Here is a 25,798-nt window from a genome sequence, read left to right on the forward strand (position 1 = left end):
CATAGCTGTAAGTGCAACCACAGCAAAACACGCCTAAATAGGTACATGCCTCTAAATAAAAAATAACCATCAAGTGATTTACATTAAATTCGTGTTTTAGGGGAAATATCACACCCAGCACCACTGGGGCTGGCATTCTTTAATGACTGTGCATGGAACAGAGAGCAGCAGCAGCGTGGCCAGGAGCAGGTGAGCAGCTGTGAGTCACAGCCTGGCACACACTGAGCACACCCACCCCTGCTCCGGGAGCGCTGCTGACTCACTCTTTACTTAGTAAGTCACATTTCTTAATCAAGCAAGAAATCCCTTGATGTTTCTCTCTGAGCTTTCTTTTCATTCCAGCTCTCCGTGCCCTCTGAAACCACACCGCAGGACCTCTCATTTTCCAGTGAACACAAATTTCTGATGCTGTGACGTGGTGCTCACCCTGCAGCTCATCCCACATGAGATCCAGAGGAAAATCTCCCCTTTTCCTTTGCATGTGGCCCTGAGCTCAGACACTGAGCCCTGGTGCCCCTGCACAGCCTGGTCCATCCCCAGCACGGGGCTGCTCCCGTGGGGGTCACACAGCTCAAACAGCTTCTCCCCAAATCTGTTTTCCCAGTGAGCCCCTCAGCCTGCACATCTCCCTAATTCAAGGCTCAGGGAGTGATTTTTTAACAGAGGTCTCCTCCCTGCTGCGGTGGTGCATTCTTAATATAGGTTACAGAGTGCCTCTCCTGTTGTCATTGCTGTCCAAATGTCTTTAAAAGAATAAATTACAGCATCAAATAAGCCAAGGAAAAGGAAAACAAAGCTCAAAGCGTAATAAAAAGTGTGCCTAATGAACTGACAAATGGCTTAGGGCATTTACTGTAATAGCTTAATTAAATATGTGTTTTCACATACCTGTGCAGTGTCAGAGAAAGGATTATTGAAACATTCATAAGTTAATTGACTTATCTTTATCTCATGCATAGCAACAGTTGATACAATAATTACATAGAAAATGTAGCTACTCATGGGGGGGGTTTCCCTTTTATTTTCCTTTTCTTTTTTTTTCTCTTGGGAAACTGACCCATACGGACCCAAAAGGGAATGGCTGACAGTATAAATTCAAAAAGCCAACACTTTTCTGATGTAAGTATATTATATATATAACTGGATATCCTGATAAATCTGTAGTAAGGGAAACTCTAATGATAAAAGTAGGTAGAAAATAAAACTCCTAAAAACTGGTATTAAAAAAAAAAAAACAAAAACAAAAACAGGAAAAGGACAAAGAACATAAGACTGAAGCAGTTACAGCAACTGGTCTTCATTTAAAGATAGAAAATTGTCCACACAATTATAACATTCTTAGTTTGACCTTAACCAGGCAAAAATTCAGAACAGATTTAAAAGGAAAATTTGAGACACAAAAATGTGTGGAAAGTGCTGTGAAAGGCAACATGAGTTTTCCAGATGTACATTTTAAGTCTTGGCTTGCTGTCTTGGGATTTTGTTCATCTGTTCTGTAACACTCCATTCTTTAGGAAAATAAAATTAAAAAATAATAATAATAAAAAAGGCAGTGTCTCTAACTCACACTTCATTAAACCATTTGATATGGTGTCACCAGGGAAGTTATTATGTAAACTCCAGAGAACAAGATGAACAGAGCAATTGTGAAGCTGCCACAGTATTGGTTGCAAAGGAGATGAAAATGGATTAGATTGGAAAAACAAATGCTAGTCTGGAAGTAAGGTGTCTGTTGAGGTTGGTAAGGTCTGATCTTGATAGTAAATTGGGGTGTTTTTTTTGTTTGTTTGTTTGTTTTATTAATGCTACCTAACCAAAACATTTACTTTGAGAACTAAATACATTGATAATTCAAAACCAAGATTCAGCACTCACATCAGTAAAGGTTGGTATGTAACACAGGAAAATCAGAACGACTGAGGGATGAACAAATCAAATAATAATGAAATATGATAACACAAGCCATGAAAAACTAAAATAATTTGGCTGTAAACTCTGAGTTTATCAGTTGGAAACAAAGATAATTACTTCAGCATCTGAGCCATATGCAGGTACAAGGAGGACATGAAAGAGTCAAATATAATCCAAGCTATAGATATACCAAGCAAGGGATTTCTGTGTGCTCCATCACTCCAAAAGCAAACAAATACCTGCCCCCACCCCCATCACACATTGACTGTTTTATGCCATAAGAGGCCACTTTAATCTGGACGCCTTATTCCAGATAAATTCTGCATTGTGATGCTGCTCACAGCCCAAGCTAGGGGACATCTCTGAGCTCTTACACTATAGTAAATCACAAGTATTTTCAATTAAATGACAACGCCCGGGGGGCCAGACGGAGCTCAGCATAGTCACTCTTGATTTGCACTAGAAAACAGGCCAATTGTGTTGAAACATCCTCAATGTGATTAGAAGCAGACTCTTTATTTAGGGAAATAATTAAATTTTCAAAGCATTTGACAATTTTAATAGACATCATCTATGAATAAGTCAGGGTGTGTAATATGCCTGGAGCAGGAAGAAAAAGGCTCATTAACTTTGAGAGAATAGACAGATGGGCAATGTTGGGGTAGGGCTCTGACAGCTCCCAAATTATGTAAGCAGAGGAGCGAGGAGTCGGGCGCATGTGTGCAGGAGGCATTTCCATGGGAGCAAATTGCACTGACACAAACTGTCATCTCTGACATCAATATATGAGTCAGGGAAAATGAAGTGAAGGAGACAAAACATAATTGAAAATACTTCATTTTCCAGCACATCGTGGAAGGCAAAGGAGGCCTGTAAAAGCTGATGTAATTTGGATTAAGCTGCTTTTCTGTATGAGTGTACACATGGAAGAAGGATTTTGTACAATTTGGATTCTGTCCCAGCTGAGGTGTGCTGAAGCTGCAGCAGAGGGAGCAGTCCTGAGGTGCTGAAAAGGGCAGGTGCTTGGCTGCATTTAACAAGATGGTTATGGCCACGGAGAAGAACATGAAATAGGAGAGAAGCTGCAGACAAATTCAGCAACAGAACAACAGAGAAAATATGAAGGTTAAAGGCTAACAAAGAAATGTAAAAGACAACCTCTAGTCTCAGTGACAGTCTAAGAAGGGAAACTTGCATTTAGAAATTCAAACAGGGTCCAAAGCAGCCACTTCCTTTTTAAAAGGAATATTCTTCCTACATTTACCTGAAATGTGGGTGAAATCTCCCAGGTGCACCAGCAGTGCTTTCCAGACAGGCAGTGGGTGCTGCTGTGTGGGGTCAGGCACCCAAGGGGAGCTGTCCCCAGGTAAGCAATGGTGCCAGGGGACCAGGCTCTCCTTCCAGGGGCCACACCAGCACGGCTGTATCAAAGGGGGGGCACCAAATACACTCTTATTCAACCCCACAGAGGAAAGATAGTGAAACTATCGTAGCAATTTATATATGAATCAGGTAGTGTCTGCATTTTAATGGCTGAAACAAAGACAGCTGAACTCTAATGGTGTCGATTTTCTCTTGTAAGTGATTACTAAATTGCTTCCACTTTGTCAGCAATGTAATATCTCTGTGAACAGCTCAGAGTTGAGGAAGTGACAAACCACCAATTGTCAAGTGGAGAAAAACAACACACATCCACACACACTGAAAGAAGGTTTGAAAGAGAAACACTTCTGTTCCTCTGGAAACAGCAAGCCTTTCACACGAGGGAAATACTCCATCAGAAGCACTGGGGCAAGTCCATCATTCCTGGCTTCTGATCTCCAACAAATTCACTATCACCAGAAACCAAAATAATTTGGGTGCTGGCACTATTGATTATAAGTGAATGAGAGTTTTGCTGCATCCAGTGAGTGCAGGAAAAGTGTGTTTGGAGGCAACATCTGAAGTCTTTGAGCAAGGAGTGTGTCCCTTTCTTGCCAAAGTTCAAACACTGGAACAGTTTGAGACAGAAACTGCTTTAGTTCAGAAGTACAACTACAGCACACAGCAAGCACTGCACAGAGAGACATCAAATGAGGCTGGAGAGCCAGGGAATCAGCAGCAGAGAAATCTCTCTGGGCACTGAGCCCATTAATTACCTGTCTGGTCAGTGTGGGGGTGAGGATCACACGCCCCAGCCAGGCTGTGTCTGGGGCTCAGCTCTGCCCGTGCTGCACCAAGGGGAGTTTGGGATGCCCGGTGCACACACGCCTTGTGACAAATAGATACAACTTCCCTGCAGGCTGGGTTAATTAATTACACTGACCTGTTGATCCAGCAGCAAACAGGAAAGCCAAGAAGCAAAAGCCCAAAGCCCTGATTCCTGTATTGCTACCATTTTTTTTTCCATTTGCTGCACAGACAAAGGGAGGTCTCGTCCCCTGTATCAGCCAGCTTGGAACAGGTGCAGAAATAGGGCTGGGGTATATTTGTGCAATAACACAAACACCTCTTGAGTTCTGTGTCAGTAAATTGTATCCTACATTTTCATTTTCCAAAACCACTACCAATACAAACAAATGATCATGGGAATATCTAAAGTAACAATATTTTAAGCAGCTCTACAACAGGCAATGTAACCTTTACAAACACACTTTGATAAATAGTAATAGTCTAAAAAGGAAACAATTATGCTACTTCCATTAATTAGCAGGCAATAAAATACTTCCCTGTGCTGGTAACCTAACAAATATCATAATGTCATTAAAAAATTACACTGGCAATGTTTTTCTCCTGCACACACCTGACCCTCAGAGATTTGGGTATAAAGAGCAAAAAAGTAGCAAACACTTTTTTCAGATCCCAGTTTTATCAAGCTAAAGCAGCCCAAACAGAAGTAGTAACTACTCAGTGAGGCTGAAATCAGCTTCATCCACACAGGCAACAGGAGCATGTCCCAGCCTGTTGATGCTGGGAATCAGTTTGTGGGGCTGAAATTGTGCCCTTCAGTCCAGGGGACAGGGCACAACACCCTGCTGCCACCACTCCTTGCTGCCTCCTTAACAACGGAGAGGACAAATCTCTGGACCAGCACGTGGCTGATGTGCGAGGTGCATGGCTTTGATCTCTGCCTGTAGCTTGCAGGGCCTTTAGTGAACTGTCTCAGGAAATCCCAGGAGTGAAAACAAATTCACTCTTTGAGATGTGTCCCTTCCTTAAGGCTGAAGAAGGTGGGATGCAGGAGCCCACACAGGGCTACAGCAACAACTGAACCTTAATGCAGAAAATTGTGTGACACATGCCAGGATTCCAATTGCAGAGTTAAAGCTTCCATGAGATTGCCCCAGGCAGAATGCTCTGCTCCAAATTATAACAGACCTCTCAATGTACTTAAAAATAGTATCTTACTCAAGCACTTTGTTCTGCAAGTCTGAGCTGTTAGAAAGCCAAGGAGCTCAGTACAGACACTGACACAAAACAGGATGATGTTCTGTGATGGAAAACCCCTTTGGGCAAGATCATCATCAAGTGGTGCATACCAAAAACTGCGGGTGGTGATGTGCTACTGCACAACACAAGAGCTTCAAAGAGAGCAAGATCTGCCAAAACAGACACATGAGCATTATTCCAGAGAACTTCCAAAACCTGGGAACAGCCATCATTGCACCAGAAAGGAGGACTGGATGAAGGCACACATGTTCACCAAAGTGGGGAGCACCATATAAGCTGTTAAAACCTCAGGGATGGATCAGGCAAGTAGTTGATGCCTCAGGTCTTAGCTTTTCTATTTTTCAGATTCTGTGCTGCTTCAGTGTGTACTTCAGAGCTTCACATCAGGGGATGGTGAGCTCTCTGCACAGAGCAGGGAGACAAAACAATTCCTGCTCCAGCTGGGGACCAAGGACAAATGATTCAAATCTCAGGCCCAAGAGCATAAACAATATGGACTGAAGAGAGAAAAACAAGCAGGATGGGACTGCAGGTGCTAAAGCTGTAATTGGACAGTGAACTGCAATATGCAAATGGAGCAGAACTTATAAAAGTGAGAGACCCCATGAGCGCTCGTGCATTTTGTGACCATTTTGGTTCACCTTGGGTGCAGCCCTGGCTGGGCTCTTGTGCTGTCCAAGGTGCATCCATTGAGGCCTTTTAATAAATCCCTTCTTTACTCTTTAACTCCATCTAGCCTCTGTTCTAGGTCAGCCTTCACAAGGCATCACAGCCATTAAACACAGTGGGTAGCAATATCAGTTTACAGCTGTGAGCAAAACTGAGCATTTCAGACCCATCTGCAGTCTCAGTGTTTATGTGTGGCTGTGAGAGCTGTTGAGATGGAAGATGTTAGAAACCAAACATCTCTGAAACACTGGAGAAGGTCACCCATGCACAGCTGTAGCAAACCAAGAAATCCTCTTGCAGCAGTTTGTATCAATCAAAAATAAGCATGGGACACGAGGGGATCCTGTTTGAGCTGATGGCAAGCACAAATTAAGACATGCTAGCTTAAATCTCTTTCATTACTGCCAAGTTGTGAGACTTTACATTTGCTGAAGACCAAGGGATGCTGCAAGTATTATCACCAGTGCATACACTGACCTAAGGCACAGAAACTTCACCAAATGCAGGGACCTGAGCCCCACAAAACCTGCAGACAACTCCATCCTGGGCAGAGAGGAGCTATGAAAGTAAAGAAACATTAACTTAATCCTGCTTTCCCTTCCCCAGCAAAGCTGTGTGGGAGGACAGACATTGTTCAAGCACAGAACCAAGGATGAAAGCCAAAAAAACCCACTACCAAAACCTAGAGATTGTAACTTCATTGAGGATTCATAAGGCATAACAATACCAAACAAAAGTTTTTCTCTTTGATGCTTCTATAGCATTAAACTCATTTAGAAAACTGAAGTAGATTATACTTTGTGCTTTCCAGATAAAAGCACTATTGTTGTCATTTGGATGCAGAAGGGCTTCACTCTGCCAACAATACCATCCTCGTGTTGCAGAGCAGAAGCCCTGAAACACGAGCCCCAGCTCTGAATGGGAGCCCAGGGCTCATTCAGAACCCAGGGGCTGCAGCCCCCACCCTGAGCCTGCCCCCAGCTCCAGAGCCAGCAGAGATCTGCTGCTGTGGAGGCTGAGACAAAGCCACCCACCCTGACAGCTCAGGGACAGGGTCCCTTCTCACCCAGCACCAGAAGGGCTGAGAGGCTGCACAGCTACAGCTACGAGTGCAGCTGGGAGGGCAGGCTGGAAAAAGCTGGAAAAACAAGGCTTATTCCTTGAGAACTAGAGATATTTTTGGTGGCCTGCTTGTTAAAATAATACACTTCTTTAAAAACATAAGAATAAAGACCAAGGAAAAGCAAGAGCTTACATCAAAGCCAAATGCTCCGTTCTGCCTTCCCCCAAGAGGGAAACAGAGATAGCCCCTCACAGATCTGAGTCTTAACATATAAGAGGAAAAACACAGAATAAGCTGTTTTTACAGACATGACTGAAATACAGGACAAGGCTGAATTTTAATCATAAATTTATTTTTTAACAATTATAAGGAATTCCTGTAAACAACTTAAAATACTTCTTGCTCCTACTTGCTACTATTTAATACCAAATGAATTTTTTTTTTTACTTCCTTTTTTTTAAGCTGCAAAAGCACAGACCAGCTATGAGAAGTAATGGCAGTGTGAATTATTCCATCCCTGCTTTCATATTACTTTGTGAAAAATGAAACTCATCCACTACTGCACACTGCCATAGGTTTTCCTTGCAAGACTTTTAGTGTCTTGGGTTTTTAAATTCCAGTCCTTTGAGACAGAAGGTTTCAGGGCTGCAGACAAAACAAGAAAAATACACCTCCTAAAGGCTTCAGAAACAGAAAGCAAAAATATATATAAAAGCAGGGTGCATTATCTTCTGAATTTTCTGATCCTGGGCACTTGACTCATGTTTCTTAAAGTTATCTTAAGGCCAGTGACTTTGCACTCAACAACTTCAATGAGAGATTTTTTTTTTTAAAGCTACACATCTAGAACACTTTTTGTTTCCTTTTTTTTTTAATATTTAAAAAGCATAACAGAAACCTTATATGAGCCCAAGTCCACAGAGCCTGAGTAAAACCACAGGTTATACCTCCTAGAAGAGGAATGTGTTTGATCTTTCACCAGCCTTTTGCCTACAGGTGTGTCAACAGTCAGCTGAACATTTCCTTACTAGTGAGATCACCTCAGATTAGAACCATTTTGGAGAATAAATTAATCTCTGCTGTCAGCATCAGAACAGAAATTAAAGAAGCCAAAATAAAAATTAGAGACACACAGAAAAAAAGGCAACCCCCCAGTCCTAACCTGTACTTTGGGACACCAATGCTGCACTGACAAATAACAGCCCTGCACTATTTCACCCCAACAGGCACCTCCCTGATCACACTTCATCAGAGGTGAACTCCTGATTGCATGATTATTTTTCTGACATTCTTTGTGAAGTCAGAAAATAGGAGGCCCTCAATACAAACTGTACCCGAAGAATAAATGAGTAAAGCTATAATCTTAAAGAATTCTGGACAAGACAAGGACTGGAAAGAATTCAACAAATATTTTCTTAGAGAAATATAATTTAGAAAATTTCTTTATCAATACAGGTAGAAAGAAGCACATTTGCTGTGGTATACCTCAAAAGCAAAGCCATACACACCCCTGTGTGCCTGGTGTGCTGATTTTTATGAGCTTTAGCCTGATTTTTGAGTAACAACAGCTGTGCACTTAACCACCTTCCTCTCCTCCTGCCATGCTTCAATGTGCCTCACCTGCAGAGCTGATACAGTGATAGCAACAAACCACCAGGGAATTCCTGAATTCTTCCATTCCTCCTGCCAGGATATCCATTATTTTATGAGCTGGTTTGTTGGATGGTTTTTTCCCCTTTGGTGCTTTTGAGGTTTTTCACAGAATACCAAGCTCTGCCCTGTGTTTTGTGATCTAAGAACAGAGCCTGCCTGCCCTACCAGAACACTTTGCCATGTCAAACTAAGATTTCTTCCCAATTTATCACCATCCAGATCAGGCTGGAAGGTAATAAGTTTTCTGTACATGTATGTAAATATATTTGCACCAATATATATATAATCCATGCATGATTTTGATCTAAATCCACTTGTCATTAATAAATAACTCAGTAATAATTTAGTATTCTAAAAAAATTTAAGGGCAAAAGTAAAAAAAAAAAAGGAATGAGAATAACAGTAGACTTCTGGGTTTGAGTCATTTTTCTTATCACAATCTCTGCCTCAAATCCCTGTTATTTGTGTAAGGACCTTTCCACCTGGAAGAGGGTTTGGAAGAATTCAATGCTGAGCAGCATTTTCCTACGTGACTTTTAAAAAGTAACTTCCACCCTTCCTTTTCCCAGTGACAGCTGTATCCTGGGGTAACACTAGGTTCTTTCCAAAACAAATGTGCCACAGCTGCTATAATTTATCTTCACAGCTCATAGCTTAGAGTTACAGACAGAAAATGCACTTAACAAGGGAATATTTCCACTGTGTGTTCCCACTTGCTGCAAAAGTTTCCTCAGTGGCAGGAGGATGCTGCAAATTGCCTGAAAGAGTTGGAGCAGCACTACCAAGTGACTAAATCCACATTATGTTTCTCTACAAAATTTGGAGGGCTGTACCTAGTTTTGGTGAGTTCTCCAGCCTCTGCAGCAGGAAAAGTTTATTTTTGCCCCAGGCAGAGGAAAAAGCTTCTGCAAGCGCAAATAAACCAACAGAGAGTTGCAGGAAGGTTTGGCTGGGCTTTCTAAGAAACTATCTCATAAAATCCCTGCAGTAAATGTCCCAGGTTGAGAAGATTTCATAAAACAAGATTCAGAAAAGGAGCAGCTCTTGCACATCACTTTCCTCTGGGCCTGGCACAGGCTGTGGTTGAGGGGTGCCAGCACCCCTCCAGCATCTCACTCTGGTTTGCTCATCACACTTGCTTGCAAATGCTAAGATGCAAGGAAGGAAATAATTATTACTCTAGCTGCTTGGGAATAGTTCCACAAACTTATTTCTAGCTGAGATTTTTAGTTTACATAAGCCTTCAAACATTTTTACACATTCTGAGATTTCACTCAGAAAAAAAAGATGGACTCCTGAAAAAACAGCTGTGGGCTAGAAGAGCTGTTTCCATCTAGCACTGGTTGAGTTATTAGGCTAGCAGTGAGAGACACCATGTTACTCTCAGGATCCAACAGCTTCTTCTATCACACTAAGATAAAAATGTGTGAACATCAACCACATGGAACACAAGTTCTTTGTTTTTCTTTCCCTAATGAACTCTGCAAAGAATGCAACATAATTATGCCTCCAAAAGAAACTACTATGCTATCAGAGATACTAAAAAAGCTCTGTTCTTTGGCTGGAACCCATCTCTGCAAATGCTGTCACAACAGACTCCAAACTGTCACTTCAGCAACTGCCCCTCATGGGAAAAACATATTTCTTCTAATTAGGCAAAATTCTAACTCCGCATCTGAAGAGTATAATTTGATCTTTTCTCTAGAAACTCATTAACCACTTGAGTTCAATTATTAACATTTGCATTAATAACTCACTGAATTAACTACCCATTGTGTGAGTGCAGCTCCTGCCTTGGCAGGACGATGCTCTGAGGAGCATCCATCCACTGGGGAGGTGGTGAGGGCCATGTCCGCCTGAGGAACTCCTCTGAATGTTGCAGACATGTAGTTCCTGCCTCTGGGGCTGCCATCAGCTCACTGGATGGCTTTGGGCAGCTTTTCCTCTTTTCTTTTCCTTTCTACATCTCTTTAAGACAGTCAGTGCATGAGCAGGGGCTCCTCATTCTCCTCCTTCCCTCCCTCCAGGATTAATAAAGTGCCCAATATAAGGACACCAAGGTAAAAATTGCAATAATACATTCTGGCAAGTGTGGAAGGTATTAGTACCCAGGTCCTGATGCTGGGTCTGGTAACATGAAGCTCCCAATATGAGAAAAAATAAATAAAAAACTTCATGCCTAGGTTGTGTTTAATGCCACAATTATTCATGCTGGGGCTCCCGCAGGGCCCAGAGCAGCAAGAAACCTGCTGAAAGCCCTAGGGGTTCTGAGATAAACCCAAACTACACTGATTCCTTGATGGAAAGCTTTCATAGCAATAGGAACCCATGATTTATTCAGTAAGAAACAGGTTTTCAAGCAGTGTAGTAAACACTGAACACGCAGACATGCTTGCACCTGGCCTGGGTTATAAAATGAGGTGAACTCCAAATCCAGGTCACAGTGGGGTGGTGCACAGTAGAGTCTTTCAAATGCAGAAATGTATCTTCAGAAAGGTATTTCCTCCCAAAAGCACCACAATTTGAGTTTAAAAGGGGAAGGGAAGGGAAGGGAAGGGAAGGGAAGGGGAAACACAATATGCACACACGCACACACACAAACAACTAACTTCTACTTTTGGTTTAAATCAGGCGGGTATGTACATTCTACACTTTTCTCAAAAGTAAAGGTTCTACACGTCTTTGTCAGGTAATTTCCCACAACAGTTATGGGTGAGTACCTCCACGTTAAGGATTTCCAGAATCCTTTTAAATTCTCCAGCTGGTATTTGCTACAGTGTTTTGGATATGCAGTAATGTGTGAACCTCAAGAAGCTGAAAGGCTCCAGCACCAGCTCTCTGCTATTTGGATACTAACTCAGACATTTTCGCTTCACAGCAAAGGAATGTAACAAAAGTCAATTTTTGTTATGAGATTTGACACACTTAAGCAGCCTTAAAAAAAAACAAAACCAAAACCAAAACCCAAAAAACCCAAATAAATCAGTGCTATAAAGGAGCTAGCAGAAAAAAATAAACCTTTCCAAATTCCCAGTGCCATATTTTCAGATGAATAAAGGCATAAACTTACGCAAGAGCTTCTACACAAACTATAATATCGGCTTGTGTGAGACTCGGCTGCTTTTGTTATTCCTGCAGTTGGTAAATTCAGGAGTAACAATTTCTGGAGTCCTTTGGCTTTTACAAACAGGTATGATTGACAGCCTCTAAATGCTCTGCTTTTCATAACAACCATGATTGACAGCCCTTTGGTGCATAGCCCAATCAGCCTAACAATGTTATTGTTCTCTAATAATTACTTGATAATTTTTTTTTCAATGTGTTGCCGTTAGTTATGGTTCAACTGAGAGTCCTCTGAACTTCCTAAAAGTTTATTTAACTTGAAGAGATTTGGGGCTGCCTTTCTGGGAGCCTCATTCTGTGGTGGCACTGGGATTACACACACTGGTTCCCAAGGTGCACAGGCTGTCACTCCGCCTGTAAGCGCTGCTTTCCCTGGCAAACAGAACACATCAGAGCCCCAAAAATGTGACAATCCCTGTGTCATTCTGGCGTACATCACTCACAAAGTTTTTGTACAAAGAGAAATGTTGCTTAACTGAACAGTCCCTGGAGCATGGAGAGCACAGCTCACAGTTTGCGTGCGCCCAGGGCCAGAGCCTCGCGTGGGATGCGCGCTGGAGCTCAGCTCCGCTCACAACAGTTTGCTACCTCCAAGCTGCTCGAGATGGCAACTTGTTTAACCTCTGCTGAAAGCAATAATTGAGGTTTTTCTGCTACAGAGAGATCATCCTCAAGAACACTCAGCCAGGGAAACTGACTTGTGTGAATCACATGAAGAAAATCATGACCTGGCAGGGTCCCTTTTCTGGTAGCTACAAAATAAATGTCTGAAATTGGAAAGTGTGGGTTTTTTCATCTCTTGATTATCAGATAGGATGGGAGCAGGAAGGAAACAGCAAAATAAAAACCCACATTGCTTCCAATTTCTGAAACTTTGTGAATATTTTTTTCTCGAGTGTGTTGAAAAATATGATAAAGGCCACCTACATTGCAAGAAGGGCAAAAAAGATTTCTGTCAGAGGGCGATTGAAAGTATATTATGATGAATTTAGTTACTCTTAAAAGGGCCAATTAAAAAAAAAAAGAAAACCCTTAAAGAAGGAAGCGTGCCCAGTCTGAGTTTTTCCAAACATTTCCAGTTTTTCAATGAGGGTACTGAAAAAGTAAATAGAGAAGGAGAGAGCTGGGACTTTGCTTTTCAAAGCACAGCTGCAGAACTTAAGCACAGCTTTGCAGTTCACTTGTTAGGTCACCTTTTCAAGAACTAGTCTGAAGTTTGGCCTCTGCACCAAGCTACACTGTGCACCACCAAACAGCCTGCAGACCCAGGACATGGATTTATTTGTGTGTATAATGCTGTAATACAGAGGGTTTGTGCAAATTTACTGCAAATGGAAGCAAGTACACAGTGCATAGGCTGTATAGCCAAATGGGCTAATTCTGCTCATAAACATTTGCTCACAGAGATTCAGGGGTTACACTGGGTCAAATTGAATGGTTAGACCATGACTATTTGTTAATTTACCTTTCAGTACTTCTGAATTTTAGCCATATATTTACAGAACTGGCCATTTCCATAATGTATTAGCCATGAGCACAATCTCTAATTATCTACAGAGCTCATTTCTTTATTTAGTGTTTTTCCCATCCTGTAAACATACAGGGCATTTTCTTAAAGTTGGGTTTGGGTTGACAAATCATGTGGGGAACAATAGTGAGGTGATGAATCATTGCAGTGACAACACTGTCTCACTACAGGCTGAGCAAAGTATTCATTGCATACTAGATACAAGCAGAGGACAAAAAACTCAGCCATCTGTAGCTTATGCCAACATCATGAGCAAGAGCTAAAAACAGCTTCCCACAGATCTTAAGTCAATGGTGTCTCTGACAATTTTTTTCAAGGACTTTCAGGATGCATCACCGAGTTCTCACCTCAGCACCCTGCAATCGCTCACCTCCAGCTTGGGCTCAGAGACTCAGTGCACTCATCTCAGCTTGCCCAAAATCTGTTTTGGCACCTAAAGCTCACTTCTTCCACATGCACACAACCTCTGCTTGCTCACCAAAAGACAGCTCAGAGAACAGAATAATCACTGTGGGGATAAAAACTTTAAGGGGTGCAGAAAGTGTTGGGAGGACCCATGTGAAATACCTGGGGACCCACCCCACTGCCAGGAACGAGAATAAAGTTTCCAAACAGATGATAGCAACATCCTTCTCTGCTCTCTAAGGCACAGCAATGTGTGGGAGAGAGGCTCTGTGAAAACCGCAGAGGTGCTGGTTTGCAGGGAGTCTCTTGCAGATCTAACATTTTAAAAAAATTATTACAGCAATGGGATTTCTTCCGGTGTTTCATATCAGATTCCCAGGCATTTTTGCAGCACAAACTGACCCCTGCCAGGCACACAATGCCATGGATCCTGTCATTCCTGCACTTCAGAGGTCAGGGGACAGAAAACACAACCAAGGGTTCAGGAGTCCAGGACAGAGAGAGCTCTTAGCCTTGAGGTAGCTCTGCCACCACAAGAGTGAGATGAAGGAAGCACTCCATGCATTTTCAGGACTAAAAGTGAGGATCAGAAGCCACATCACCAGCAGCTCACAAACACCATGGAGAAAACCCTGCATGTGGAAGAAGTGTGGCAGCATCCAACAGCTCACACCAAGCAGCTGCACAACCACAGTGTGTGCTGTACTTGAGATACCAAACTAAGAGAAATTAATGCTGGTATGAAATTTCTTCCCTGCAGTGGGTGGGACAACCTTTTCCTTCAAGTTTTTGCTGCGTTTCAATTCATTTATCTCATCTTGCTCTCACCAGTTCTACGACGCAATCCCCAAAATCCCAGAGGAAAATCAATAAATCTATTTTTTTCTTATTCAACACAAGTTACTGATTCATCTAAGTTTATTCAATAAATTCATGGTCCTCAAAGCAGTTTTGATGACCCCCACTTTCATTTTATAACAATGGAAATCTTTCCTTAGCACTGTTTCACTGTGGGAAAAAATTGAATAATGTCAGCTAAGGACATCTTAAATCTTGAACAAATTACTTTTACCCTCTCTAATTATTACTTACCAACAGTTCCAGCATCCTCTTCCCATTCATATTTTCTTACATTCACAATCTAAAACAAGATGCTAATGAATCAGCATCTATCTGATTTCCAATTTCTAATTATTTATGAGATCAGATAAATCAATTTCATTTAGAATTATAGACTTAGTTACTCAAGACAGAATTTTCTCACAATTAAGAATTTTAAGCTGCCTTAAAGTAAATAATACAATAAAATTTAATCTGTGTTCAAGGTCCAAATATATTATTAATAAGTGATTTTCAACTGGCAAGAACATACTTAATTCTAGAGGTATCCTTTTAATCCAAAATGAATTAAACAAGAATGGAAAAATAAAAATGCACTATTGAGTACAAAAGACTCTGAAAAATGCATTTTTATATTCCAGTGATAACACTGAAACCAGCCTAGTTTAGTATCTTCTATGAAATAAATGCTATGAAATATGAACATATTAATCCTGTCAATAAATTAGACAAAAGTTAAGGTGCTGAAAGATGCACAGACCTTCAGCTGCCAGAGGTCAGCTCCAGGGAGGGGAATGTCACAGCTTTGGCATCAGAGCCCAGCAGGTGACCCTGCAGCACGTGTCGCACCAGCCCCAGGAAGGGCTCTGCCCCACTGCTGACTGCACAAATTCTTTCACCAGATTCTGAGAACTTGTCAAAACTTTTTAAAAGTGTGTTTGTACCACTAAAAGTAAATTATCTTCTGCTCTGATGAATAATAACCTCTGCTGCCCACAGGTGCAGTCCCAGCCTGCAACCACTGGGGAGTTTCCCCCGCCTCCTGCTGCATTCCTCACCTGCCCTGACCCTTTCCTCTCTTTCACACACTAAATTTTCACAGACTAAATAACCTGAAGCCGCATCTTTGAAGCGACACCTTCCCTGCAGCCCAGGTTTCCCAGGTCAGAGGTTCTGGGGGCGATGGGGAGTGAAGCTGCTGGCTGTGAGCTGGTTCCAGAGTCCCAGCCCTGCTGCCCTGCTCTGCTCCGCTCACAGCCCACCGCCGCTTCCTCCCGAGGCAAAAGTCACACCACCTGCTCTTCACAGATTAGCACTTGGCTGTTCAGTCCACATTCCTCTGCTTCAGTTCTCCAAGGAAAGCCAAGTACTTTGGTTTTTCCAGTCATACTGAATCCTGTCATTTTTGACAACAAAACCACATTGCTGAGGTTTTGTGGGTTTTTTTGGTTTTGTGGACTGTTTTTCTAGCCTGAGGATTTTGGCCAGAAAAAATTTCAGCAAAGTGAAAGAGAATGGAGCAATGATATTACTTTTGTCCCATTTCCAGGCAGAGTGGCAGAGAGCCAGTTCTCAGAATTTTTCTCAGAAGCCAATTGATTCATGTTTGTCTCAAGTCCCAGTATCCTTGCGAGAAGCTGTCAGAGGGCAGCCAGAATTGCTTCACCTACAGATAAAAGGCCACTCTCTTTCAATCATATGCAAAACCAGGGAAGTGCCACAGAGCAAACAGCTTTGTCCAAAAATTCAGATTGCACCCAGAAGTTCACCAGCCATTAGTCATCACTGTAAATCAGCATGACTAATCAGCTCAGCTCCACATCTTAATGACACTGATGGATTTTCACCAGCCCCAGGACCTATCCAACAGGGCCAGGGCAGCTCTGGTGGACTGCACAGCGGGTGCAGGGTCATGGTGAAGAAGCCTCCCCACAAAATCCTCAGCAAGTCTTGAAGGTGACCTGTGACTCACGCAGCCAACTTTCCGCTTTCATGCCTGGCCAGTGGCACGAGCCATGCAAGCTGTCAAACTGGATGGGAAAGAAAGAGCAAAATGGAGAACATCACACCCTGGGTTTCTTTTGGCTTTGCATCTTAGAAATCAGCTTGTGTTAGATACAGAGAGAAATGGGACTACATTTTAGGCATGTTCTTTCTTTAGGTGAACTTATTCACCAGACTATATCTCAAAGTATCTTTATAACAGCAATATATGGGTGTATTCAAATGAAAACTCTTACAGAAAGCCTAACAGCTAATTTAGCATGATTCCTTCATTACAAGTCCTAACAGAGCTTCTCTATTATCTCAGGCTCTCAAACAGCTTTTCAGACACACAGTATCTGTAATCTGTACAACATGTAAACCTACTTATGTTCAGTTTGCAAACAGATAAATCAAGACCTGATGTCTTGGAAATAAAATCTGGGAGAAGCAATAGAGCAGACACAATGCCCAAGCTGGGTTCACTCCTGGATTCTCACTCCAGAAAGCCTGGACTGAATACACTCAAGGTTTTTACTCTTTTAGCTCAGCCGCGAGAGCAAAGCACACTCTTCTATCAAACTGGAGCTCTGTGGTAACTGCTCTGCTTGTCAGACCAGAAGCAGTAACAGAAAGACAGAGGGAGATGGTAAAATTAAGACAGTCATGACTATTTCACAGAACTTTCATGCTTCGGTGCTGTTCCATCAGACACACAAGGGAAAACATGATTTTGGGCATGTTTTGGACTGAAAATTCATCATGCCTGAAATTCAGCACTTTGGAATGAGCTGCATCAGCTCACTAGCCCGGGGGGTTTTTTCCCTTTTTTTGTCTTTATCTTATTGGGATTTTTTTCAGCTGGGAAATATCCCAGCTAATTAATGAGTTGAAGTAGTCACTAATGGATTCAATGAAGGCAAAAATTAATGCAAGAGAAGTGCTGGGAGCATAGAGCCATGAGTGAAGGCAGGGTGGGGAAACCTGAAGAGGAGCCTTCCTTTTAAGAGAGCTAAATGCTCAGCAGTTAATTGAGCAGAGGAGCTCAACCCATCTTATTCAACTACAATGTAACCTGAATATCATTGTCTGTGCAATACTCTACAGCTGCCTGGCACAGTCTAAGCTAGATGCCTGAATTTCAACATTCAGTGTGAATGTCTGAAAACAGTCTGATGGCTCATGGACCATTTCTGTTGTGAATTTAAAGCAATTGTAATGTCTGAGACAGTTTCTTCAATGTCCATAACTGAATTCAAATTAAAAGCAACAACCAAGAGACATGAGCCTAACTATCTGTGCCTGAGGCAGAAGAATTGATAAATTAACTGAAGGATAAGGTGGAACACATTGTACCTCAGGAAATGCATTTGCTCCAAAACACATTAAGACTGTCAACAATTTGGCTTGGATGTTCACAGCATGGTGCACCAAAAAAAAAAATAAAATTACTGTTCCACAGTATGCAATAAAACCAGGCCTCAACACAGACAGTAATGCTCCGGAGAGAAAAAAATACATGGCCAGCAAATCAAAGAAAAAGGTTGGAATCACAAGGGATTAAATTTTGTAGTTTATTTGGTGTGACAAATTCCAATTAGATGCCAAGGTTTCTTCTGGCATGTGAAAGTGTGACAGTACTGTTTAGTCCTGCTGCCCATAATCTCCATGTCGGCACCACCTGTGCACTCACACAGCACGTGTGGATGGAGGCTGGCCTCCTGCACACCCTGCCCATCACAGCACTGCCCGAGAGCCCCACAGGAGCCGGGTGAGGAGCAGAACCTGCGTGGGGCACGAGTTCTGCTGGGAAGGCAGTCCTGGGCTTTGGCAATCAAAATCAATCTTAACCAAAATAAAGCCAGTGCTACCAACTGGGACTTGCTGTGTCTTTTCACTAACCAAAGCACCTACAGTAAATGATTATTATAATTATTTACCTACAGTAAATAAATTAAAAGTTCCAGGACTTGGCTTGTTTCACTTATACCAACATTAAAGAGAGAAAAATCAAGACCTAGACAAAAATGCAGTGCATTTTCTATGCAGGAGAATAAAATTTGCTGCTTGGTCACAAAAGGAGAGACTGGCTGGTGTTGGAAGGGACCTCTGGAGATCACCTAGTCCAAGCCCCCTGCTCAGGATGGTTCACATAGAGGAGGGTGCCCAGGAGTGCACCCTGGCAGGTCTGGATCTCTCAGAAGGAGACTCCATCTCTCTGGGCAGCCTGCTCCAGTGCTCTGTCACTCCCACAGAACTTTTCCTTCTGTTCTCATGGATCTTCCTGTGTTTCAGTTTGTCCCCATTGCCCTTGTCCTGTCACTGGGCACCACTGGAAGGAGCCTGAGTGGGTTCTTGTGTTCAGAGCCAAAAGAAGTCAAGGGAAAATGGATGGCTGCTACTGAGGGGTAGAGTTCACCACAAATGAGAACAGAAACAACTTTGGGTATTTCAATGACACCTTTTTGCTACTGCATCCAACCTATTATGTTACAAAAAAAAAAAAAAAACACCAAAAATGCTTGATAGGTTTTCTTTTTACCTGCAGCAGATGATAGTTTTGACCTATTATCTTACAAAAAAAAATCACCAAAAATGCTTGACAGGTTTTCTTTTTACCTGCAGCAGATGATAGTTTTTGGGGTAAGTGGAGTGTTTTCTGTAGAGGTTTTAAAGAAACTAAAAAAAATCATTGAAGCCAAACCAAAGCAGAGCCATTAACTATAAAAATAATTTCCTCCCTTCCTTCAAGCCAAATAGTTTTTTAAGAAGAAAAACTCCAAATTCTCAGTGTAAAAGCATCAAACACTGGTTGGAACCAGAAGCTGAAGTTCATGCTGCACTGGAAATTTGCTGTGCCCTGTGATACCACTGGGTCTGTTCTCTGCATGGTTTGAGTGCCTCACTGAGCTGGAAGCAGAACAATCTGGTGGGTGTGATGTTTTTCACTTCTCTACAGTTCCACTCCTTGGAAGCTTATCTTCCCTTATCTTCCCTTCTACTTACTCCTTTAGTGACCTTGGAAAATAGAGATAGAGAACACAGAGGCAGAATCCTGAAAGGATTATTGCTTTTATTATCTTACCATTGGGAAGCTGATTAAAAGCACACATCCTTTCACAGGCTACCCTGCCATTAGCACTTTCAGCTCTCTTAAAAAGGTCACTGAGCAGGATATTAAACACAGCCTTAAGTACTGAGCACTCTTTATTCCAGTACAGGTGTTGCCATGGCAAATGTAGGAAGTTGTCTGTCCCTAGTTCAGGAATCTTATCTTAATTCCTACACAACACAGCAATGGCAACAAGGATTTTGATAAGAAAACCTCACTGGCCGGATAGCAAGGCAAAGAATTGTGGTGGGTGATGGATAGTTACATAAATACTGCTATTTTATCTGCACAATTTCAGCCAAATCTCTGCTCTGTGATGGTCACTGCCCAGGCCACAGTGACAATATGCTTGACCTGGTTTGGGGCCATCAGCACTTCCCTGCTGAGTGGCAATCCAAAGCCAAAACCACTGTGTGAAATCCCTGCAGATATCACCTCACACCTTCACAATGCCAACCCAAGGACATTTTACAAGGTCTGAAGACAGGGCCTTTACTGCCTTCCCATTATAACAGCAAGCTGCTTTCTAATGTCATTTCTCTTGAAGCTACCAGCTGCTTTGGCATCAAGTAGGATCTCCTGATGTCTCCTGCTACCACATAGAATGGCAAGGCAGGAACCCTGAAGACACTCAGCCAGAGAGTCTCTTAAACCCAGCAAGAGGTTAGACAGGGAGAATATGCTCCCAGCCTCTCCAGGCTGTTCCAAGTACCAGTTATAAAATCAGTGTCTTTAAGAATAGATTGCAGCAGTCATCTCCATAAGCACCTAAGTCCTTTTTTGTGGTCACACATCTCCTTTAATCCACAGCCTTTATTCCATACCTAGTTTGAGCAGCAACGGATCTGCTGGAGCACCAGGGCTCTGTGGTGTCTAATTGAGGAAGAGAGCACATTGCCAAATGGACAGAAATAACTCACAGGAGCAGAAGCTTTTTCTTTTTTGGCTGACATTAATACATTGCTGCTCTTAGGGAAGAATCCCCCACAAGTTTGCAGAGCACTGAGTCAGCCTCATCCCTGGGAATGGATGTGGTGAGGGTCGGCTGCTCTGCTGCTGGGTGGGCACAAGGAGGGAGGGAGGGAGGGAGTCCAGCCTGCTGACAGCTCTTATGCAATGCAGATAACCCATCTTTCTGCAGTCGTTTGTGGGTGTCAGGAGGAGCTAAGAATAAACCAGGAAAAGCCTCTGGAAAGGTCTGCTAAGCAGAGAGCTGAAAGGAACATCTCTCAAGGTACAGCGGGCATACCCTGGCTTCGGCTCAAAACACAGCCTTAGGTGACCTCTGCTGTGTGATCACAGGTGATAATCACACATTGCACTTAAAATTACTGATTGACCTGCCCAGGATGCGTTAAAATCAGCACAGAAAAGTAGACATGAGAAAAAAATACTTACATTCCTGTCCATATGGGATAGATTCGAGTTGCTAAGCTGAAGAAAATAGGCAGGTGCCCCCTCCTGCTCATTAAAGGGAGTTGTGAAGCAAACTGCAGCATTAAGATCCGGCTTACACACAAGCCAGATAAATTACAATTTCTTTCTTTTTCTCTTTTTTTCTTTTTAACAGCTTGTCTCAAACAAGCTACAACAATATGCATCTCCAGCAGAGAAAGCAGGTCAGCACTGACTGCCATTCAGAAGGAGAAATGGTCAATTAAAAGAAAGAAGCCAATTAAGAGGCAATTGGGCACTCCTAGTTAGGAAGTTACTAGGGAGAAGGGAAAGGAGATAAGGAATATGACTGTCTGAGAATACCCAGTCTCCCCAGCAGAGGCTGGAGCAAACCTGGGGCTGTGGATGAGATTCATTCATGTCCTTGCCTGCAAACTGAGGAACCATGCTATGATCAGACCCCAGAAATTCAAAATAAAATCAAAATCCAAGCAACAGCACTGTGTTTTTGTCACCTTTAAGCTTCTTTTTTTCCTTGTTAACAAGATCAAGAAATTTCTTTGCCAGAGAAAGCTCTATAATTCTGTAAACTTACAAAAGTTTGTGAAAGACAGGATTACTGATTAACTCCTGATTAATGCTGAAGCTTTAGGGCAGTCTAGCAGCTAAATTAATACTTAAACTGTACATGCAGGATTCAAAACCAACTGTTAACATTCTTGAGTCTCTTGCAAAGCAAGCTTGCTCTCGAGGTCTTCAGAATAAGCATAATAGTCCTGGGTTTGGTCCCATGTACCCTAAGCACAATGAATTTGTGGCCATGTAAAACTACTGAGAACAAGGTCAGAAGGAAGCCCAAGCAATAAAAGGTCAGGTCACATGAAAAGCTGACCTTCACTTTGTTGCAGCAGAATTTTTGCAAAAAGAAAAAGTTGCAATCCCTTTCGAAAGAAAATGTAAGATGTAACCTAACCCACATCCACCACCAAATCAAAGGTCAATAATGTTAAATGTACCTTTTTATATTGCCCAGAAAAGCTGAATATACTGGATCTGTTGAAGTGTCTAATAACAGCTAGAATCAAGAACAGCAGAAGGTAAATTTGGATGAAAAGTCTCTTCTGGAATGTACCAGATAAGGCTTCTTTCAATATCATAAAAATATATGGAGAAGAAGCTTTTAATTCAATCGGCATTAAAGAGTTTCAATTGATTCCGGGGGGAAACAAAAACACAAGCACATCTCTGCTCAGCATAAAAAGAAACAGTCTTTGTAACGGAGCAGAAGGACACACACTTTTCTCTCTTTTTCAGAAATAAAGCTCTGTAAACACTGAGCCTACTATCAATCTGTACCTTCTTGATGCTCTGAATGACTTGGCCCAATAACAGCAAAGCCACTGCCCTGCATTGCTGAGACAAGGCACAAAACCTGCTTAGACTTGGCTTCAGAGCAAATCAGGAACAGGACATGGGCTGTCTCACCATGGGCATGTTTGGAATTTGAAGAAATTACCTTTTTTATTTTAAATTAGAAAAACTATCATCCTAAATCTGTATTCAAACCCACAAATGGTTCCTAACGGAATAACATGTTGATTAAGTCATCAAACAAAGCACTCTAGTGCTGGTAGCAGCAAGGCACCAGCTGTTTCTGAGAGCAGCTGTGTGTCAAGGGCAAAAACTGACAAGTTTTCTGTTAAAATCCAGGTACCTGACCGTGCTGTCCTTTTCAGCAGCAGGAGGACAGAGGCACAGCTCACTGGGTCAGAGCCTGGGTTGGATCCCTGTGTGTCCATTCACTGAAGGGCTGCACTCAGTGATCCTTGTGGGTCCCTTCCAACTCGGAATATTCTATGATTCAAATGTGGAGTCAGCAGGAATGTTCCTACCCAAAGTGCACAGAAGGAAAGGAACCTCTGCCTTTCAATTAATTATTTAAATTACTTGATGCAACCCTTATGTTCACAATCTGCAGCTACACTGAGAAACATAAGCAGTCCAAAACCTCTAAGGACCTTAATCATTACAGAATACGCAGGGGGAACTTGTTGACAACTGCAGCAGTCATTTAAATCTGCTGGCACTTTTGGAAACAAACAGCTCTGTATAAAATCCAGCTGGAGCTGGCTTCTCCTCGCCTTGGTCTCTGAACACTGACAGCAGGACATCCCCACCTCCACCCACCAGGTGCTCAGCAGGGCCGGCAGTGAATCCTCTACCTGATCACGTGGAGCACACGGGTGTTTTCTCTCCTGAGAAAAGCACAAAGCAATTCTTCTGCAGCTGTCACTGAGAAATGCTTCCCCCAGAAACAGCTTGTGTTGTTCTTCAGAGTGTTTTTACTGCTGGACAGCAACCATGGGTTTTTCATGGAAATAGTTTCCCCCTCCAAAAGGTAATCTCCTACAATTCTTCACTGTTAAAATCCACAAGCAATAATGGGTTGGTGATGTTAAAGCTTTCTGTCTCCCCACCAGAAAGTTATTTTATTGTTAATTTTTGGTCAAAGCCCAACAAATCATTCCCACCCATCAGAGGAGGATGTGCTGCAGCAGTCTGAGACTCCACAAATCTCCAATCACCAGTGAGACGCCCCTGGAGTCTTGACCTTGTGTGCAAACCTTGTCTTTCTGCTCAAGTGCTGCTCAAAACATCCTTTGAGTAACTACTGATTTTATAGTATGTAAACTTCAAAACACTTCTCTGAATTTTAAGGGACAAAGATAGTACATCAAAAATCAAGAGGATGAAAGGCAAGACCATGCAAAGGAGATAAACAATTTTGTTATATTTTTTTTAGGTTAAGAGTACAGAGCTTTTATGAAGCTAGTGAAAATCTTCTAGATGAGCCTTTAGGGCACATCAATTTAGAATTATTTTCTTTCTGCTCCCTCCTCACTAACATTGCTCAAAAACAGTGCTGAAAATAGTTGCCAGCAATGTAATTGAGCCTGTGAGAGGCACCATAAAGGCTTCTGTGCCTCAAGGCACATCACTTCTGCTCCTCCTTTTATTTTTCCATGTATTTAATTGAACTTGGCAGTAACCTTTACCACATGAAACCAAGATGGCAAAAAAGCAGATTTGATCTGTGTGCTGAGTCTGGACTGCCTTGCTGTGAACTGCTGGGGGAAGTGGTGCCTGGAGATTCCCTGGGTTTGAAAGGGAGACGTTACCTGTCCCCCTGCTCCCTCTTGGTGGGAAATTTAGCCCCACATCTTGTCCATGTAGCAGGCAACAGCAAAAAAAAAAAGTCAGGATAGCAAACCTCTGCAGGAATTTTCCCCAAATGACATGTAACTTTTGATAGGGAGCACTGAGTATCTCACAAGCACAGGTAGAGGAACCTGATCCTTTACCCTAATCCTTAAGCTTTCAAAATACTACAAATTGTAGGCAATCAAAATAAAAGAAAAACTATAAACTATACAGCCAAAACCTTGCATTAACCTTATATCTACAAACTAGTCTCCCCTTCACTTTATTTTATGCTGTATTTCACCCCCAAACTTTATGTTTGCCAGAAAGATTTTTCAAAATGGAAAGCAGTATCTTTTGTGTTTGGCTGAAATCCAGCACTGCAGGACATCCTTCCTGGCTGGAAGGCACAGAAACAACACTGCTAAATGTGTTCAGGACCACAAATACCTTCTCACTGGCACAGAGAATAAGGAAAACCTATAATTCTGAGAGTAGATTAAAGTTCTAAGACTCATCACACATATCTAATTAGCAGAACACAGTGTACAAGGGAGTGCCAACCTTCTGTGTTTGGGTGAGAATGCCCTGAATTGGCACACCTGGAGGGCAGGGTAGGACACCAGTGCCATCCCATCCCAGACACACCTGGAGCAGGTGTTGTGTGGGCTGGCAGGCAGGGGCTGCAAACACCCCTGGACTGGCCCCTTCTTCCCCTTTGTACAGGAGAGCAGAGACCAGGGTCCTCCCCTGCTCCTGAGGGAGGATGGACAGGGCTGGGAGGGCAGCAGTGCCTTCCTCACTTCCCAATGGCTTCACTCTCTTGGTCAGCAGCTCAATGTCCAGCTCTGCAGCACCAATCTCAAATTACAAAGCATTTCTAATGCACGGGATCATAGAAGTTGGTGCAAAACCAACTCCATCCTGAAGCTGCAGAGAAGAAATTCTGGCAATAATGGAAGGACATAATCAGTATTACTGTCATAAAATGTCTGTAGTTACTACATTGGCAATTTTTCCAAATGGGTTAGCTTAGAGGCTGGCCTCTTGCACTGATTACTAAATTATTTTCTTTACAAAGGTCTAAGTGGCTCTGCTTTCCAGATGAATAGCCTGAAGCCACTTGGTTCAGAGCTTCAGTCCCCTGAGATTCATCTTGGACAGTAAAGAAATGAGACAGATGAACACTAAACTACTCTGTGTACAAATCCAGCAGTGGCTTGGCTGATGAGAACACTTTGTGCAAAGTACCACTGAATTTAAAATAAAGACAGAGGTGAACTGAGCTGAGTTAAAAGTTAGAAGAAGTCAGAAGCAGTATTTGATAACAAACCATTTTAAACCAAATAAAGCTTCTTGAAGAGAACTTTGGCTTCACCACATCTCACTTCATCTGGGAGAGCTGCCTTGCCAGTCAAATTAGGAGCAGTGTGCTGGAACTGGCACTTTCCCAGCCCAGCCCCTGCCAGAATTCTGGAGTGCCCTG

General features: G+C 42.4%; 1 protein-coding gene across 1 annotated transcript in view; it reads right to left on the reverse strand.

Moving 5' to 3' along the window:
• Positions 1-25,798, reverse strand: part of HTR2C (5-hydroxytryptamine receptor 2C) — an 81,238-nt gene that overhangs the window by 46,605 nt on the left and 8,835 nt on the right. The window lies entirely within an intron of this gene.

This window comes from Pyrgilauda ruficollis, unplaced genomic scaffold (genome assembly GCF_017590135.1).
Source record: "Pyrgilauda ruficollis isolate IOZ18807 unplaced genomic scaffold, ASM1759013v1 scaffold7, whole genome shotgun sequence".
NCBI lineage: Eukaryota > Metazoa > Chordata > Aves > Passeriformes > Passeridae > Pyrgilauda > Pyrgilauda ruficollis.